Raw genomic sequence first — 20,497 nt, forward strand, 5'->3', positions numbered from 1 at the left:
CTTGAAAGAAGTGGGTCTGTCCCACAAAAGCTCATCACCTAATAAATTATTTTGTTAGTCTTTAAAATGCTACTGGCCTGCTTTTTTGTTTTCCTCTTAGAGTATAATCTCAAAATTGATGGTGCAGTGAAGGAAGATATAATGCTCATCATCTGAGGACTCCATGTCAATTTTAATGTGTATTTTCCTTCTGAAACTGGTGCGTGTGACTAGATTTGCAATCCACTTAACAGCATAACACCTGACTTCAGTAATAAAGACATGGAGCAGTATATCGATCTCATGTGTAATGGAGATTTAAATTTGGAATTTCCAGTGACATTCTTGTCAAATTCTGGGTAAAAGCGAGGCTTAACTTCCCATATATTATTAAGCAAGTGCTCATGAAAATCCTGCCTTTCGCTACCACCTGTCTTTGTGAAACTGGCTTTTCCAGGTACATCACCATGAAAACAAAGTACAGAAATAAACTGGATCCAGAGAATGAACTGTGGATTTGGTTGTCAGATATCACGCCTGATATCTAGCATCTTTTTTTCATCCTGTCAGGCTCATCCTTCACATTCAAGTTATTAAATAAGTATGCTGATTTTATTTATATTTATCTGTCCTCCCTGCTATATGTGTTTCGTTACTGTATGGTTCCATTATTATTTCTTGAGCTGTGTTTGCCATACAATAATTTAATTAATATTATTATGAAACATTGTCTGTTAGTAATGTTCCTCATAGTATGATGATGTAAAAAAGGTAAAGTGTTCTGCAGAGGGTGCCATAACGTGCAAATGTTCCACAACCAGAAAAAGTTTGGGATCCACTGTTGTAACAGCAAGGAACTCATAGAAATGTACTTGATGCCTTTCATCCTGATTGAAGACACCATAGATATGCTCACACATATTCTGATACAGGGCATCTGAACACAGCAATACCCTCTGATTTGTAGAATTTATGTAATTTGTGGTTTGTCACAGTGGCTGCTTTTTAGTTAATATTTTGTTGCTCACTTGCTACAACTTCAAACAAAATTTACAACATTAAAAAGACCCTATTCTCTCAGTAAGGCTTAATTGTAACACAGCCCCAATAAAATCACTTCAGTGATTTTAGATTATACATATTAGGAGTTTTCCATTATCTTCAATCACCACCTCAATGCTTATGTTTCAGAAACTTATTCTCATTTTTCTCTGGTCTTGCCTAGATTTGCACTCCAGTCTGAATTACCAGTCATATCAAGCTGGTCTTTCCAAAAGCAGAACTCTTTGGCCAGATCTCAAGAAAAGATGAACTGCACAGATTGTAGGTTCATGGCTAGGTATGTAAATTTATTAAAACTTGTTTTTTTCCTTGTTCTGATCATGACATTGCTGTTTGCAGGGCTTTAGCAAGTACAGTATTATTTAGAAAAAAATTAATAGTGCTCATTTGGAATTTTTCAGCAAATCATGTTTTGTCAGAAAATGCCAATTTATCAGAAGTTGAAAGAATTAGGTTTGCTGAGTAGTCTATTTAAAATATTAAAAACACTAAAATTTGTCAAACTTTTCTATCATTTCACATTTTCAAAACCAAATGAAAAATTTGCATTTTCACAGTGAAACATCTTTTCTTTTCAAAATAAGAGTTTATTGCAAAAAAAAAGTTTGAAACCAAAATCAAACATTTAATTGCTCTAATCCAGTTCTCTCCCCTTCTTCCCCACCATCCTAAGTAATACATAATGCCCAACACCATACTCTGCCACTCATTTGTCCACCCTGCTTCCTCTTGCTCTGAAACTCAAGATGCTTTCTCATCCTTCTGGCCATATCAGTTGCAAACCTTCCTTTTGACTGGACAGTCCTCCAAGCCAAGTGTCCCAGATTATCTAATACTCTTATGTTCAGTCTATGCCAGATCCCCAGTTGCTGCCAGAGTATGGAGGACCACCCTGTACTCTGATCTAGGATAGTAACAAAGAGGAAGCCGTGCTAGTCTATACACTAGCAAAACAAAAAACAGTCAAGTAGCACTTTAAAGACTAGCAAAATGGTTTATTAGGTGAGCTTTAGTGGGACAGACCCACTTCTTCAGACCATAGCCAGACCAGAACAGACTCTGTGCCTTAAATATTGAGTCTGTTCTGGTCTGGCTATGGCCTGAAGAAGTGGGTCTGTCCCACGAAATCTCACCTAATAAACCATTTTGCTAGTCTTTAAAGTGCTACTTGACTGTTTTTTGTTCTGATCTAGGATGTTAATCAAATAACTGTAGCCTGTTTTCTCCTAGATTCTACAGCTATTTTCCCAGACTCCTGCCTACATCTTCTAGTTCCCAGGTTTCGTAGTCCATATTTCCCCCTCCCAGAGAATAACTATAAATCTCTCAAATACACTTCCATTCTCCCAGGCAGGCGACATCCAAGTTAATGAGATTTTCTGAAAAATTGGGGCTCTTTCAAAAAAATCCTGCAAAGAGTATATACATGAAATGCATTCTTCCAATATGAAATTGAAAGAATATGGCACTTTTTCTGGTGGTCCTCTTCCACTCCTGGATGTGGAAGACCACCTGTTTCCAAAAGATTCTTTCAGAAAAAAATGTGTATTGATACCACAGGTCCTTTTTTTTCCAGAAGAGCAGTCCTCCATGTCACCAGGGAAATGTCATGGCCAGCACAACTGGAACTCCATTCTCCCTGCATCCAGCCACTTTTAGGCTGGGTATACATGGTGCAGCTTTCCCAGCAGATCCATGCTAATAAGCAGCCATTTGCAATTTCAAGGCTGATCATTAGCATGGACCTGCTGAGAAATCTGCAGCATGTAGACCCAGCCTTAAAGGCACAGGGAGCCCTGGAAATACCATGGCAGGAAGCTGAGAGTGTGGCAGCAGCAAGGAGATGGGCTTCTGAGACCCAGGCCTTCACATCAAGCCTCTGCAGTGGAAAACAACTGGCCAGAAACCCTGTGGACCCCCCCGCCAGGGGCTCCCCAGGGAGTTGGATGAGGGGCCCAGGACCTCCTGGGTCACTGAATGCAGGGCCTCAACCTGGACAGATCCTGAGCTGAGGGAGCTCCTGGGCCTATGGCAGGATGAGTCCATACTCTGAAAGACCACTGGCAAGAGGCAGCATGCTCCCATCTATGCCCAACTTGCTGGCCTGTGGACACCCAACCTAGACACTGGAGCAGGTCCACTCCAAAGTAAAGGAGCTCCACAGCTTTTTATTTATAATTGGAAATACACACCTCCTAGAGCTGGAAGGACCTTGGGAGGTCATCTAGTCCACTTTCCTGCCTTCTTGGCAGGACCAAGCACCATCCCTGATATATATCCCAGCATTTTACTTTGTTTCTTTTGGTGAAAGAGAGAAAAGCAATGGGGAGAGACTTAGATCTTATCTGGATATTATATGTCTCTGCACACATGAAAAAAGAGAGCTGGGCAGGGCATCTGAACTGGAAGGACACAGAAACATCCAGAATGAGTGTTGCTGTTAATGACATACACTCAATAGCTATGTCGGAGGCTGTGAAGGAAGTTTTCATTGTGATCATGCCAAGTCACCCTCTAAAAACTGAGACAATCAGAGTGCATGTAGAAAAAGTCATAAATTCAGGAGTTAAAGAAAGTAGTATGGACTCAGCAACTGATCAGAAGGGACCAAGAAATAAATTTGCTGGTGGCTGTGCACTTTACAGTAGGAGTCTTAAGCCGTGTCTACACGTGCACGCTACTTCGAAGTAGCGGCACTAACTTCGAAATAGCGCCTGTCACGGCTACACGCGCCGGGCGCTATTCCGAAGTTAACTTCGACGTTAGGCGGCAAGACGTCGAAGTCGCTAACCCCATGAGGGGATAGGAATAGTGCCCTACTTCGACGTTCAACATCGAAGTAGGGACCGTGTAGTCGTTACGTGTCCCACAACTTCGAAATAGCAGGGTCCGCCATGGCAACCATCAGCTGAGGGGTTGAGAGACGCTCTCTCTCGAGCCCCTGCGGGGCTCTATGGTCACCGTGGGCAGCAGCCCTTAGCCCAGGGCTTCTGGCTGCTGCTGCAGCAGCTGGGGATGCATGCTGCAGGCACAGGGTCTGCAACCAGTTGTCAGCTCTGTGTATTTTGTGTTGTTTAGTGAAACTGTGTCTGGGAGAGGCCCTTTAACGGAGCGGCTTGCTGTTGAGTCCGCCCTGTGACCCTGTCTGCAGCTGTGCGTGGCACCCTTATTTCGATGTGTGCTACTTTGGCATGTAGACGTTTCCTCGCAACGCCTATTTCAATGTGGTGCCGCGCAACGTCGAAGTTGAACATTGACGTTGCCAGCCCTGGAGAACGTGTAGACGTTATTCATCGAAATAGCCTATTTCGATGTAGGCTTCACGTGTAGACGTAGCCTTAGAGTGACACAGGAAATGGCTCTTTAACATGCTGACCCCAATCCCTATAACACTTTAGCCGCGTCTGCACGTGCACACTACTTCGAAGTAGTGGCGGCACCTTCGAAATAACACCCGTCACGGCTACACGTGTTGGGCGCTATTTTGAAGTTGACATCAACATAAGGCGGTGAGACGTCGAAGTCGCAATCCCCATCAGGAAATGGGAACAGAGCCCTACTTCGACGTTCAACGTTGAAGTAGGGAACGTGTAGTCGTTGCGCGTCCCGCAACATCGAAAGAGCGGGGTCCTCCATGGCGGCCATCAGCTGAGGGGTTGAGAGACGCTCTCTCCAGCCCCTGAGCTCGATGGTGGCCGCGTGGAGCAGCCCCTTAAAGCTCCCCGCCCCCTGCCTTCCTGTGCAGGAAGCTGAGAGAGCGTGCAGGCAGCAGCAGTAACACACGGCTAGCCTGCACGCTCCTCCGCAGCCAGACACACCCCCACCCACCATGATGGCCACCCGCCAGCCCCCCCAGCGCCCCCAGGGGACCCTCCCCAAGGGGAGCCAGGGCTCCCAGCCCAGCAGCCAGGCGGGGAAGCGGCAGCGGGGCCCCTCCTGGATGGAGGCCAAGCTTTGGGACCTGCTGGGGCTCTGAAGTGAGGAGGAGGTGCTCCTGGTAATGAGGAGCAAGAGGCGGAACGCGGATGAGTTCGCTCAGCTGGCCAAGGCCTGGCCGCCCGGGGTCACCCTGCCCGCACTCCGGATTATGTCCGCAGTAAAGTGAAGGAGCTGCGGCAGGGTTACACCCGGGCCTGGGATGCGGCTGGCTGATCTGGGGATGCCCCCATCACTTGCCCCTTTTACAGGGAGCTCAGGGACATCTTGGGCCCCCGGCACACCTCCTCCCCTCCGGCCACTCTTGACATCTCGGCTGAGGAGCCCCAGCAGGCCCCGGAGGCGGAGTCCACCCCGGACGCAAGCCCCGTGCCCTGGGGGTCCCCCCAGGAGCCCACCCCTGGGGCAGCAGAGGAGGAGGAGGAGGAGGGGGAGTCCTCCTCCAGCAACACCGGGCTCCAAATAATGCTGCCGTCCTGGAGCTCCAGCCAGGCGCCCGTCCCCCGGGTGTTCCCCGACTGTGGGAGTGGACCGTCAGGTATGTACCCCCCCCGGTGCACACCCCCGGGGTTGAGGGGTGGGGGTAATAGATATGACCAGGGCCCTCCACATGCCCAGATGACCATGGCCCCAAGGACAGCAGTGGCATGTCCCTCAGAAGAGTGCATCAGCCCCTGCCCCCACAGCATGACAGTGTCATGCCCCATCCCCGGGGCTGGGGGGAGCGGAACCTCTAGGGTCCCCTGGGGGAAGGGGATGGGACACCCAGCAGCAGCAGCAGCAGCAGCAGCAGCAGCAGCAGCAGCAGCATGTGATGGAGTGGGGGGAGTGCAAATGCGAGACTCAGGCTAGATATGAGAAACAAGCTCAGTAGCTCCCAGTGGCTAAGGATGATCCTGGGGCTACAACTGGCAGGTTACACCTCTGCCCTGAGCAAAGAGGAGGGAGGAGCCGAGCTGGGTTTGAATCGGGGGCGGCCGTTAGAGGCTAGGGGATGGGAGAGCTAGAAGGCAGCCAGCCTGAGGAGGGGGAAAGCTACACCCCAGAGGGGCACCCCTCGGGTCTTCTCCCCAGGATGGGTTGGAAGGACCATCTCTGACTGCTGTACTGTCGCATCTGTGAGAAACTGGGCATCTGTTGCCTAAGAAACCTCTCCTGTCGTACCTGCTGAGTGAGTGAGAGTCACTCCTGCCAGCGGACGGGGTGCAGTGCAGGGGGACCCCTGAACCCCATCACAGCAGCATCTCCCGGGGACGGGGATGGGGAACCTGCAGCAGAGGAGTGGGGGGACAAGGGCCACGGCTTGGGGCCCACACTAACAGCTGTCTCCACTCTTCTTCCCCTACTCCTGTGTTCTGCAGCTGCACCATTGGAAGGACCGGAGAGCGCCGGCGAGGCATCAGTGGTCCCAGGAAGCCCTCCGGGGCCATCACTCTAGGCCAGCCCCTCAGCGGAGGACCGACCAGCCCCATGGCGGGGAAGACGGTGGACCCAGCACCAGCAGCTGATGGTGACGGACCCCCAGCTGCTGGCCCTCCACCGCCGGCAGATGGAGGTCACCGAGCAGCAGCTGTGGGTGGAGGAATGCCGCCTCCACCTGCAGGAGCGGGCGCTGGCCTGGCGCCAGGAGGCATGGGGGGCCTACATGCGGACATTCAACTGGATTGCGGACTACCTGGCCCCCCATGCCACGCCAGCCGCCGCTGCGCCCGCCCTGCCTGCTCCACCCACTGCTCCAGCTGCTGCTCCGTCCGCCATCGCACTGCTACCCACCACCGAGGGCCATTCGGCCGAGGGGGACCTGGGGCCAGCTGACACTCGCTGGCCTTATCTCCCGGTCCACCCAGCCCCCAGCCAGCCCCGGCCAGGGCTGCGGCCGAGGCGGGGATCCCAGCCGCCCACTCCCAGCACTGGACTTTAGGGGTGTGGGGCCCAGGACATGCCCCCCCCCCTCCCCCTTTGTATATATTCCCCCCAGTTTGTTGTTATTTTGTTGTAAATAGTTTGTATATTTGACCCCTGGTACAATGCTGGTCCTTCCCCCCCATGTAAATAGTTCTCCCCTTCCTTGTCTTCCCCTTTCATGTTATCCATATTTTTACAATATATATATATATAAGTGAGAATTCCCTTGTAAATAGTTAGTCTGGTTGATAATAATAATAAGAGTTGTAAAGATATTTGAGTTGACAAACAACTGTCTGCTTTTATTTACAAGAAAAGTGTGTGGGGGGGGTGCTCCTGGGTGCTCTGTGGTGTGGGCGTAGGGGCAGGGAGTGTTGTGGAGGATGAGGGGGCAGTGGGGGGCCTGCCAGCTTTCACCCCGCGGCCTCATCGAACTGGGCCCGCAGGGCGTTCCGGACCTGGGTCTCTTCGGGGTCCACCTGGTGACTGGGGGCAGCGGGTGGCTGCACATCGTCCCTGCCGGCCTCCACAGCCCAGCCCTGAAAGAATGCCTCTCCCTTGCTCTCCACCAGGTTGTGGAGGGCGCTGCATGCGCCCACAATCTGGGGGATGTTGGTTGGGCTCGCATCAAGGAGGGTGAGGAGACACCTCCAGCGCCCTTTGAGGAGCCCAAAAGTGCGCTACACCACATGGAGCGCGTGGGTCAGGTGCTGGTTGAAGCGCTGCTGGATGGCAGACAGATGGCCCGTGTAGGGGTGCATGAGCCAGGGCCGGAGGGGTATGCCGCATCTGCGATGATGCAGAGGGGCATGGTGGTGTCCCCCACAGGGATCTCCCGCTGGGGGATGTAGGTCCCCGCCTCCAGCCGGCAGCACAGGTCCGAGTTCCGGAATACCTGGGCGTTGTGGGTACTGCCAGGCCAGCCCACATAAATGTCCAGGAAATGGCCCCAGCTGTCCACCAAGGCCTGGAGGACCACAGAGTGGCAGCCCTTCCTGTTTACGTAGCGTCCTCCACTGTGCTCCGGGGCGCAGATGGGGATGTGAGTGCCATCCAGAGCCCCAAAGCAATTGGGGAAGCCCAGGGTGGCAAAGCCCGTGATGGCAGCATCCGGGTCCCCAAGCCTCATGATCCTGTGGAGGAGCATGGCGTTGATGGTGCGGACGACCTGCAGGGGAAGCACATGGGAGAGCACCAATGAGGGGTGTGCAGGGTGTGTGTGGCCCTCCCCTGCCAGGGCCCCCCTCCCCGCCCCTCCACTGCCAGGGCTGCCTCCCACCCCCTGTGGGTCCTCTTACCTCCATGAGGACAGCCCCGACAGCGGCCTTGCCGATGCCAAACTGCTGGCCCACGGATCGGTAGCTGTCTGGAGTGGCCAACTTCCAGACAGTGATGCCGAACCGTTTCTCGATGCTGAGGGCACGCCGCATGAAGGTGTCCTGGTGCCTCAGTGCGGGGGTGAGCCACTGGCATAGCTCCAGAAATGTCTGCCAGCTCATCCGAAAGTTCTGGAGCCAGTGGTCGTCGTTCCACTCTCCGAGCACCAGCCGCTCCCAGCACTCGGTGCTTGTGGGGTAGCTCCACAGCCGGCGGCGTGTGCGGCGGGGTGGGGGCGGCAGGGTGCTGCAGGGTTGGGGGTTGCGTCCTCCTCCCCTGCGGGCAGCTCCTCCTCTGTGGCAAGGAGGTGCACAGCTGCCTCCTGCATGGCATCGAGCAGGGCGAGCCCTGCTCCTGCAGGGGCGGCTGGGTGGACCTCTGGCTGCTGCTGCTGCTGCTGCTGCTGAGGGTCCATCATGACTGCGTTGCTCAAGGTTTGCGTGCCTATGGCTCTGCAGACCGCGTGCTGTGTAGGCTGAGTGTGTCTGGGAGGGGCCCTTTAAGGGAGAGGCTAGCTGTTGCCCCGGAAGTGCTAGTCCACCCTGTGACCCTGTCTGCAGCTGTTCCTGGCACCCTTATTTCGATGTGTGCTACTTTGGCGTGTAGACATTCCCTCACAGCGCCTATTTCGATGTGGTGCTGCGCAACGTCGATGTTGAACGTCGATGTTTCCAGCCCTGGAGGACGTGTAGACGCTATTCATCAAAATAGGCTATTTCAAGGTCGCTATATCGAAATAAGCTATTTCGATGTAGCGTGCACATGTAGAAGTAGCCTTTGAGCGTGGGCTGCAAACTTCTGTTTCACCAGAAATTGAGGGTTACTAACTCAGGGGCTGGAATGCTGATGCCTGTGGAGATCCCCAGACTATTTCTTTGATGACAGGATTCTGAAGTCTTTGACAGGCCATTTCATCAAACTCTGAAGAGTCCAAATGGCAGACACTACTGTCATGTTGTGAAGACTAAGACTCCTCCCTGGGAGAAGATCAGAAAGAATGCTTTGATATGTGCATTGAAGTATATAAGACGTTGTACCGAAACCCTATACTTGAGCATTTGAAACAGAAGCAAAAGGAGGAAAGTTTACATATGGAAATCCAGTAATTTACTGTACAAATGCTTTTGTTCAAAAATTCTTCATACTGTTTCAAACACCTTTTAAGCAGTGAGATACATGGCCGCAGGGTACCATAGCACTGGAAATATTCCTCGCATGGGGAGAGTGTGTGCTTCACTGAAATTTACTGTGAAATTCACTGTGCACTACCCCCAAGCATCTTCCAGTCTTGCCTATTGCTCCCAGAAGATTTTAAACAGCCCAGGGTCCCTGCTGCCACCACCAGCAGTGCAGGGACTAGATTGGCTCCACACCACTGCTGGCACTCAATGCAGTGGGTATGTTTGTGTCTCCATATGCTGTTCCTGCCCCAAGCACCTCTGCAGCAAACGGGAAGCATGAGCAGCAGTGTGCAGAGACCTGTTTGACGACCTCTCCCCTGACTTGGTTGTGCCAAGTAAGCACTGCCACACACTTCCCACAACACTTTGTTCCTTCCAAGAGCCTTACACGTTCTCCCTGCCCCCTCCAGCTCCCAAACTCCCACCCACAGCCTCCACCCCTCACCCATGCCCTGCCCCAGCCCAGAGCCTGCACCTCAGCACTGTGGCTTTGTCCCAGAACCTGCGCCCCGACCCCTCTCACACCTACATTTCCTCTAAGAGCCTGACTCCTCCCCCTTTCCGCAGCAAAACCTCCTCCCACAGTCTGTACCCTGACCCACTTCCTGTATCCCAGTCCCTACCCAGCCCAGAGCCTGCGCCCAACACTTCCTCCCAGAGCCTTGGGCAGATTGAAGGGAGGAAGCTTTTTGGGGGAGGGGTGCAAAATCTGGGCACTACCAACATTTCTGCAAGGCTGTCACCCCATTTGCCATTATTTGGAGCACAGGCCCTTTAAATTGCCACAGGATCTCCACATGGTGTGTTCTGGCTAGTTGTGGTGTGGGAGAAAGGCATGGGGCAGCACAATCCAGGTAGGTCTGTTACAATTCTTGAGGCTCCCCAGCTCATTACAAAGCCATGTCCCTAACCATGGAGCTCTTACTACCCCAGCACTTCCCTACCCTCTAAGGCTCCACCCCATGTAGGAGCACAGAGCTAGGGTATCCCCTCTTCTTGCCCAGAGGGCCTGGCAATTCTTTTGGCCCTGCAGTTTTAGTGTAAAGCTTTCTGAAAATCCATAAATCACACAATACTGCCATGCGTTTCAGGAAAGAATTAGCTATGGTATAGGAAGAAGGGACAGGCCACTGTTAAGGGGTTTCAGGGATGTTCAGAAGGCATTATACAGAGTTAAATCACAGGCTACTGTAAGTTTAACAGATATGTTGCCTGTGAAGCCTTGTCTTCTCATTACAAATGCATCTATATAAATGTCATCATCTTTCAGCTGAGCTACTGCAACTTTAAATTTCTCAGAGTGTCTACCTTGACAGCTGACGTTCTATCTGGCTGTTGATGTAGTATCTGAAAGAGAGACAGACTGTACTTGCACATGGAGATTATTTATTTATTTATTTATTGTTCTTTTTGTTTGTTTTTTGGTTTGTTTTTATTGTCTGTTTATTTTAGTCTCAAATATAATTCTTTCACGCTGAAAGCAAATGCTCAGCTGGAAAGCATAATACAGCTTTCCCAAGTCAAGAATCAATTTATCTTGTATCAAAAAAGCCAAGAAGAATAACATTTTTAAAAAGCCTCAACCTCTGTTGCTTTCTTTATACACCATAGAAGCAATAAAATATACTACACACACTTGGCACAAACATTCACCTTTAAAAGGTATGTTTCACGTAAAATGTATCATTGCAAACACAACTATCCTTACTTGTTACCTAATGAGACAAAAACATTGTTGAATCACATCCTCAGGCCATCAGGAAAGAATTTTTGCTTTCCATGACAAACCAGGAAGTTGTCTCCATGCAACGTCTTGAAGTTTTCCCAAAAAGTCCTAAAATGTATCAGAAAAATAAAGTTGTCTTTTTCACCAACAGAATTTGATCCCCTAAAATACATTACCTCCAACACGTTGTCCCTCTTACATCGTAGGCCTGATGTGGCTGTAATTACGCTCCATACTAATGTACATCATTCAAACATTGATGAATACTGAGGTGCCTGGAAGAACAGACTTAGACAACCTATATTTACATAAATCAAATAAACAGAAATCTTCCTACAAGGGAGATAAAAGATAGTAAAAGAATGTCCTAGGTATCATTAGGATGACATATTTCAACTTTTTTCCTCTGTCTGAACTGCTGTGCTTATATATGTTGTGTCAGAATGAAGAGATGCTTCAGAAAACAAGAAAAGTTTTGGTGCGCAAGAGTCATGCTACTCAACAGGAAAGACCAGTATTACAGAAAGGAAAAGAAAAGAAGCAGTTCTCCTTTAGTCATTTCCTACCAATCAAATAGAAAGAAGACCCTCTGAAAGCTCTGGATCATAACATGGAAAATGAATGAATTTAGCAACTGCTTTTGACCACAAGAAAATGTGTATAAGACTCAAGCAAAGCAGAGATTCTAATAACTTGCCTACTGTGCTTTAAAGCAACTGAGCTCATATGTAAATCTGCATAATGCAAAAGGCTATTCTTTTATTTGGAAGAATTTAACATTGACACCTGTATGGAGTCTTTCTCTGGAGAATTTGTATAATCATTTCTTAATAGACACAAATATTAAATCCACTTAACTAGAGGCCCAAGTTCACATTAGCTCCTCATGTCTGCACACCTTCCTTTGTGTCCGAGTTATGGTTTGTCTTTGATTTATTTATTTAAGATGAAAAGTTGGTTGCGAAGCATGTAATTGCTCTATTTGTTCTCTGTTGGAGTTTGGCTACGTCTACACGTGAAGCCAACATCGAAATAGCTTATTTCGATGTAGCAACATCGAAATAGGCTATTTCGATGAATAACGTCTACACGTCCTCCAGGGCTGGCAACGTCGATGTTCAACTTCGACGTTGCGCGGCACCACATCAAAATAGGCTCTGCGAGGGTACGTCTACACACCAAAGTAGCACACATCGAAATAAGGGTGCCAGGCACAGCTGCAGACAAGGTCACAGGGCGGACTCAACAGCAAGCCGCTCCCTTAAAGGGCCCCTCCCAGACACAGTTGCACTAAACAACACAAGATACACAGAGCCGACAACTGGTTGCAGACCCTGTGCCTGCAGCATGGATCCCCAGCTGCTGCAGCAGCAGCCAGAAACCCTGGGCTAAGGGCTGCTGCCCACAGTGACCATAGAGCCCCGCAGAGGCTGGAGAGAGAGCATCTCTCAACCCCCCAGCTGATGGCGACCATGGAGGACCCGGCAATTTCAACGTTGCGGGACGCGGATCGTCTACACAGTCCCTACTTCGACGTTGAACGTTGAAGTAGGGCGCTATTCCAATCCCCTCATGAGGTTAGCAACTTTGACGTCTCGCCGCCTAACATCGAAGTTAACTTCGAAATAGCGCCCGACGCGTGTAGCCGTGACGGGTGCTATTTCAAAGTTCGTGCTGCTACTTCGAAGTAGCGTGCACGTGTAGACACAGCTTTTGAGATCATGGAATTATTCTCATTTTTGATTGAGTGATCCAGGGATGGAGAAAGTGGTTTGTCCGGGATGTAATGTAATGTTGGTCAGGTTGAAGAACAGTCCAGATCGGTTGTCAGAGATCACACAAGCAATTCAGTAGCCAGAATATCCAACAGAATGCCTAACACAGCTGCTGGCACAGACAGACAAAGCAGAAAAGCAGGATTAGGATAGGCAGCAAAAAAGGGTCAGAGAAACCAACATGAAGAGAGGAAGTAAGGCAGAGTAAAGCAGGGCGTGACCATCGACTAAAAGACAATGGCTTGTGCATCAGACAAGGACAAAAAGAAGCAGGAAGTTTACACAGAGTCATCAGTCAGGGTCCAGATCATGGGGCTTATTTGAAAGTAGGTCACTGAATTCTGAAAGCTGCTTCCTCCCACTTCCATTTGTGAATGGCTCAGTAATTGGATGAGGCAGTGTGGTGTGATGGCCAAAGCTTTGTCCCTAGAACATATTATGACTGGGTGCAAGGCCATGAATTAATATTTAGTTCGGACAGAGGGAAAGGAGGATTATGAGATTTCCCTCTTCTTTTCTTTTTTTTTAAGCTTGAGGACTAACGCTTACTAAGTGCTTGTCTACAGTTGAAATGCTATCAAGACAAAGATACAGTACCTGCACTGTTGACAGTAGCTATGTTCTTGATGGCAAAGCTATTCCACCTCTCTGAGAGCCAGTAGCTATGTCAGTATACAGTAGCTATGTAGCTGATGTAGCACTGTCTACATGAAGGAAGTTGGTCATCCTAACTGTATTATTGAAAGGGGTGGATTTTTTCACATCCTTTGACAATATACCTAAGATGAATTAATTTTTGCAGTGTGCACTATGCCTAAGTAGTCCTGTTTATTTTAACTTTGTTGCTGTAACTGGCACATATCATCTAACAGTGAGATTATGTAATGGTGAAATAGATAGGAGCATGAACTGAGTTAAGTGGTTTACAGATGCTCATTAGAAAGATGACTTCAAAAATTACACCTTGCTGAGAGCAGGAGGGAAATCACTTCAGTCCCCTTCAGCAAATCTCCTTGATTCCTACTCAGGAACAATCATGGAGCTTGGCTCAAATGGGCTTATTTAGATTCATAGGTGTTTGAGTTAATTACTAATTATTAGATTGTTTATGACGGTAATGATTGCACCCACTAATTATTATCATTCAACATTTTTATGTACTGTAATGTTGTCTAAGGCTACGTCTACACTACAGTGCAATTTCAAAAGGCAACGTTTGAAAAGAATACCCTTTGAAAGCGCGCCTCTACACCTTCTACACATAAGAAGCTGATCGAGGTCACAAATCACTCTTTCAAAAGACCAGCCCACTCCTTTTGAAAGGGAGCATCCACACAGCCCTGGGCAGTCTTTTGAAAGAAAGGGCCAGGAAATGTTGTGGACAGGGTCTCATGGGGCACAAACCCTTCCAGGGACCCCTCCCAAGCACACTTATCCTGCAGATACTGAGGGCTGCTTTGCCACCAGAAGAAACACAGATGCTGCACATTGACAGCAGCCATGTTGGGGAACACCATGGGCCCCCAAGCAACTTCCTGACATTCTATCTCTTGAGGCTGTGGTCAGCCTGTTGGCCACATTGCTAGCAGCCATCCTCCAGTGGCTCCGGGGGGGGCACCCTCATAGCTGCCCTGCTACAGGCCATCCACACAGGGCAATGACTTTGCCCCCTCCCTCAGGTGATCCGGCATCTTTGGCACTATCCCACCAGCAGCACATGATGGGATCAGCTGATGCTGGGGGACTGGGATGATGAGCGCTGTCTCCAGAACTTCCGCATAACCAAGTGGACATTTCTGGAACTATGTCACTAGCTCACCTCATCCCTCCAGCACCATGACACCTTGATGCAGTCCGTGCTCACCTGCAGAAGAAGGTAGGCATCACCTTCTGGCAGCTGGCCACCCTGGACAGACACCAGTCGGTCAGCCACCAGTTAGAGATGGGCAAGACGACCGTTGAGGCTGTCTTCATGGAGGTAAGCCATGCACAGGACTCAGATCCACCACATGGAGGGAGGAGGGGGCTCCTGATTAAGGGGGACCCTTGCAGACTGGGGGTGGAGGGCAAGGGCCCTGAAGGGGGCCAGGGAGGGGATAGAGAAGAGGGCCTCAGAGGAGACAGGGGAGGGAGGCCCTGGAGGGGATAGGGGAGAGGACGAGCGGGAGCGAAAGTGTCAGAGATGGGTGAGGAAGTGGGGTTGGGAATCGGGGTGCATGGAGCACCCAGTCACACAGTCATGTGTGTGTTCTCCCTCCACCCCATGCAGGTCATCCAGGTGATAAATGACATCCTCCTTCATGAGGTTATCAGTGTCAGGGACTTCACTGTCACCCTTGTGGGGCTCATGGAGCTGGGCTTCCCCAACTGTTTTGGGGCTCTGTATGAGACCCACATCACCATCTGGGCCCCATACCACAGTGCTGGCACCTTCATCAACTGGAAGGGGTACTATTCTGAGGTGCTCTCGGCCCTTGTGGACACCAAGGGGCATTTTATGGACATGCATCTGTGTGTGCATGCTGTTCCGTGCAAGCCCATGATGCCCTAGTCTTTCATAACTCTTGGCTCAGCTGCAGGATGCAGCAGGGGACCTACATACCCCTGTGGGAGCTCACAATCACGGTCACCACCATGCCCTCTTCACCGTGGCCAATGCCACCTACCCCTCTGCACCCATGACTGATGCGGACCTCCTTAGGACAGATCGACCTCCACTCAGGACATTTTTAATGAGCACCTGAACTGGTCTCGCAACTCTGTGGAAAGGGTGTTTGGGTGTCTGAAGGGGCACCTTTGCTGCCTTCTCAGGCAGCTGGAGATGGGCCTCCCCAGGGTGCTGCTCATGGTGGGGGCATGTTTCAACCTCCACAGTGTTTTGGAGACAAAACACAAGCCTTTTATGCAGCAGTTGGCTGTTGAGATCAGCCATGGCTACAAGCAGCTGGTTGCTGCCCCGTGCGACCATGTACAATGGGACCAGGTGCTGGTCAGGGAGGCAAATAAAGGATTGAGTACTTCAGCTTTTCTTATATCATCTGTCACTGTTACCTCCCTCATCCAGTAACGGCCCCACACCTTCTCTGATAACCTGCTTATTGTTAACATGACTGTAGAAACCCTTCTTGGTACCCCTCACATCCCTGCCAGCTGCAGTTCCAATTGTGCTTTTGCTTTCCTGATTACTCCCCAGAATTCTCCAGCCGCATGTTTATACTCCTCCTTAGTCAACTCTCCACATTTCCATTTCTTATATTGGTCCCTTTTGAGTTTAAACTGACCAAAGATTTCCCTGTTCAGCCAAGCTGGTTGCCTACCATATTTGCTTTTCTTACTGTGCAGCAGGATGGTTTATTTCGATGCCTTCAGTAAGACTTCTTTAAAATACTACCAGTTCTCTTGAACTATTTTCCCCCTTCATCTTTGTTTCCCAAGGGATCCTGTTTGTCAGTTATCTCAGGGAGATGAAGGCTGATCTTTTGAAATCAAGGGTCTGTATGTTAAAATCTTCCGTGAAGCCACTGAGAGCTCCATGCCAGTCCCAAGTCTGAATGAAGGAGGAGGGTTGGTCAGATGTGTGTCTATGCGCTGACAGTCAAACAACAATACGAATGAAATCTGATGCCAGTACAACTAAATGTTAAAAGATGCCAGCTCGGATGTCACCCAGATAAACAAGGTCCGCAATACCAATCGAGTGATCAGGGTTGGGTCGATAATTTGGCTACCAAAAGAAAATTACACCTAACACATACGCTCTCCATTGGAACATGGAATGTCTGAACACCGTGGGCAACTGGAAAATTAGAGTTCTTCAGAAGGAAATGGAGAGATATCAATGTGATATACTTGGACTGGCAGAGATGCATTGGACGGGATCAGGAGAGATATGTGGTTGTGAAGTCATTTGGTCGGGCAATGAAACGAAGCATGAAGCATGAGTTGGATTCCTTCTTAGCAAAATAGCTAGAAGAGCATTATTAGGATACAAACCGGTAAGTGCAAGAATGATGGTTATGTGATTCGAAGCAAAACTGTTCAACATCTCAGTCATTCAGGTGTATGCACCCATGTTGGACAGTACGGAGGAAGAGACTGAGCTATTTTATAGAGACTTGACAAAGATGGTGGAGGAGATACCAAAGAAAGATGTGTTGATCATCGGAGGAGATTGGAATGTGAAGGTTGGAAGATATAATGAAGGTTGGGAGAGAGTCATGGGAAGGTTTGGCTATGGAGAAAGAAATGAACAAGGTGAGAAACTGTTAGAGTTTGCTACAGAGCATGAGAGGGTGATTCGCAACACAAGTTTCTAACAAAAAGACTGCAGGAAGTGGACATGGAGATTGAATGACGGGAAGTCCAAGAACATGATAGATATGATTTTGATAAAAAGAAGATGGCTAACATCAGTGCAGCAGTGCCGAACTTTCCAAGGAGTGGATATAGACTCAGACCACAGTCTAGTGGTCACAAAAATCAAGATAAAACTCAGAAGAAAATGTAAGACACAGTTTAAGAAAAGAAGAGATGTGGCGAGACTATGTGAGGAAGGAATGCATACAGAACAGCGCTCGAAGAGAAGATTAAGAATATTGCCATAGAGAAAGACCTAGATGAGAGAGTCGCAGGGATAGCCATCATTATAGAAGAGGCAATTGAGCAGACTGTTCCAGAAGAAGAAAAGATCAATAAGAAGTAGATTACCCAGAAAACACTGAAGTTGGTTCAAGAGAAAAGAGCGTTGAAGATCAGAAGAGATGTTTCTGAGCTGGCAGAACAGCAATATAGGATGAAATGCAATGAGGTAAGGAAAGCAGCCAGAAAGGATAAGGAGAAATGGTTAAAGGAGCGATGTGAAGCTAATGAGAGGTATTATGGCGAATGTAAGAGCAGGGAGGTGTATAAGACAATTTGGAATATTAATAGGAAATGGAAACCAAAGCAGATGGTGATCAAAGATGAGAACAAAGAAGTGCTCATGGACAGGGAGAAGATTGTGCAGTGATGGACGAGATATTGCACTGACCTATACAAAGCACAGTTGGACCTGAGTGTCTCAGAGAGACTGATTGGAGACTTGAAAGAGATATCTCCCCCAAGAATCGAGAGTGAAACCGATATTTCAAAGGAGGAAGTAGAAAAAAGCAGTGAAACAACTAAAGAAAAACAAAAGCCCTGGAAATGATAAGATCATGGGAGAGATGATCAAATATGGCAAAGAAAGCATGATTCAGGAAATACACCGACTATGTAATATAGCTTGGAAAGAAGGGAAGGCACCTAAGGAATGGATAAGATCTGCGGTAGTGACAATACCCAAGAAAGGAAGTACATTGGAGTGCAAGAACTACAGAACGATTGCCCTAATGAGTCATCTAGGCAAGGTGCTGATGATGATACTGAGAGATTACGATTGCAGATAGAAGAATATATAGCAGATGAGCAAGCAGGGTTCAGAAAAGATAGAAGTACCATACAGCAGATATTGGCACTTAGACTGATAGCAGAGAAAGTTTGACGAAAGAACAAAAACGTATATACTTGCTTCGTCGATTTTCAAAAGACATTTGACAGTATAAATCAGAAAGTGACTTAGGTGGTGCTGGAGTCATACGGAGTGGATAGCAGACTGATACGGTTGTTGAAAGATATCAATGATAGTGCAGAGGCAGCGGTGAGAACATGGAGGGAGTTGGGATGTTGGTTTAAAACAAGTAAAGGTACCAGACAAGGAGATCCAATATTGCCAAGTATCTTCATCACACATCTGGAGAGAGCAATGGACAAGATAAAGGAAGAGGTAGAAGGGATATCTGTGCACAGGAAAAGAATTAACAGCTTGAGGTTCACGGATGATATAGTCATCATCGAAGAAGATGAGGAGAAGCTAGCGAAAATGGTGCGGGTGTTAAACAAAGAGGGGAAGCAGTATGGACTGATTATGAACATCGATAAAACAAAAACAATGTTATTTGGAGATAAGGAAATAGGAAGGAAGATCAGTGTGGATGGTATTGAACTGGAAGATGTAGAGAAGTTCACAGACCTGGGAAGCAATATAACGTATGATCTAGACTGTAAAAAGGAAATAGCAACTAGAATAGTGAAAACAAGAGCGAGTTTGAAGGCGATGGATAATATGTGGAAAAGCAAAGCAATTGGCTTAAGAATGAAGCTGGGCATCTTGAAAACATGTGTATTCAGCAGCATGTTGTACAGATGTGAGACATGGGTGATAATGAAAAATTAGAAAATAAGAATATTGGCATTCGAAAGGAGTTGTTATAGAAAGATTCTGAGAATAGGATGGGTGCAGAAGGTCACCAATGAGGAATTATATAGGAAGATACCGCCGAAAGAGAACCTGCTGCAGAAGGTTATAAAGCTGAAGCTACAACTATTTGGACATATTTGCAGAATGAACAATGAATGAAAAATCGAGACCCTATTATTCAACATAATGGATGGTTCGAATAGGAGAGGCAGACCCCAGAGAGAGTGCCTAGATGATGTAGTAGATTGGTGTGGATCTAGTCTACAGAAACTAAGCCACTCTGCACTGGATAGGGGAAAATGGAAAGAAATAGCGAGAGAGGCATCAGACACCAACGGGTGCTGAGCCCACGGTTATTGATGATGATGATGATGATGTCTGTATGTTACTGCTTATCCTTTTTCCTTTTTTCAGGCTCCTGAAATCTACTGTCTTATGGTCACTGCAACCCAGGTTTCTACCCACTTCTATTTCTCCTACTCATTCTTCCCTGTTTGTGAGCAGGGAAAGCTGCTTTGAGGCCACGGCCCATCACAGAGGAGCCTATCCAAAACTGTCTCTGGACATAGTGGGGCCCTTCAATAAGGCAACTTGTTCTGGGAAAAAAATATATCCTGGTGGTGGTAGATTTTGCCACTCACTACCCAGAAGCAGTGGCCTGACTTCTATCGAGGCTGATGCTGCGGTGGATGCACTGCTATCCATTTTCAACAAGGTGGATTTCCCCAAGGAGGTCCTTACAGACGTGGGTCCACCTTCATATCAACCCTGCTGCAAAGTTTGTTGGAGAAGTGTGGTGTCCAGCACACCTGGGCCACAGCCTACCACCCTCAGACTAACGAGCTGATGGAGAGGTACAATGGAGCCCTAAAGCAGATGCTGAGAACCTTTATGAACCAGCACCCACAAGACTGCAAAAAGTACTTACCCCACCTGGTGTTTGCATACAGGGAGTTTCCCCAGAAATCCACAGTGTTCTCACCATTTGATCTGCTGTACAGAAGGAGGGTGTGAAGACCCCTGGACTTGCTAAGAGAGGACGGGGAGGGGAAGGCCTCTCCTGAAGGGGAGTCAGAGTTAGAGTATGTATTGGTCTTCCGAGGAAAGCTTGCCGAGCTCATAGGCCTGGGCAGGGAGAACCTGTCCAGGACACAAAGAACCAAAAAAGTCTGGTATGACTGCAATACCCAGGCCCGAGCCTTATGCCACGGGGGACCAAGTGATCGTTCTTATACCCATGTGGCAGAACAAGCTGCAAGCAGGTATGGCCCCTTCAAGG

Source organism: Carettochelys insculpta, chromosome 2, assembly GCF_033958435.1.
Source record: "Carettochelys insculpta isolate YL-2023 chromosome 2, ASM3395843v1, whole genome shotgun sequence".
NCBI classification, from domain to species: domain Eukaryota; kingdom Metazoa; phylum Chordata; order Testudines; family Carettochelyidae; genus Carettochelys; species Carettochelys insculpta.